We start from the raw sequence: 516 nt of genomic DNA, 5'->3' as shown, positions 1-516 counted from the left end.
TGAGCTGTGACGCCAGAGCACTCTACCAAGGGCGATATAGTGAGACTGTCTTTAAAAAAAAAAAAAAAATTCAAAATAAATGTTTTCAGACAATCAAAACTTGAGAAAACTCTTCATTAACAGATCCATACTAAAAGAAATACTATAGTGGGCGGCACCTGTGGCTCAGTGGGTAGGACACCAGCCCCATATACCAAGGGTGGCAGGTTTGAACCTGGCCCCGGCCAAACGGCAACAAAAAATAGCCCGACATTGTGGTGGGCACCTGTAGTCTCTTGTCTCTTAGGCAAGAGAATCACCTAAACCCGGGAGTTGGAGATTGCTGTGAGCTGTGACGCCACTGCACTCTACTGAGGGTGCCAAAGTGAGACTCTAGTCTCTAAAAAAATTAATAATAATAACAACAATAATTTTAAAATTTTAAAAGAAAAGGGGAACATTGAACATGTGCGAGAAATAGAACACAAATATTATGACACCTTGAAACTCAAGTGTACAAATAACTTTTCTTTTCTT

This window comes from Otolemur garnettii, unplaced genomic scaffold (assembly GCF_000181295.1).
Source record: "Otolemur garnettii isolate 467f Iridium unplaced genomic scaffold, OtoGar3 scaffold00025, whole genome shotgun sequence".
NCBI lineage: Eukaryota > Metazoa > Chordata > Mammalia > Primates > Galagidae > Otolemur > Otolemur garnettii.
The sequence above is the reverse complement of the archived record's forward strand: the minus strand, read 5'-3'. Positions refer to the sequence as shown.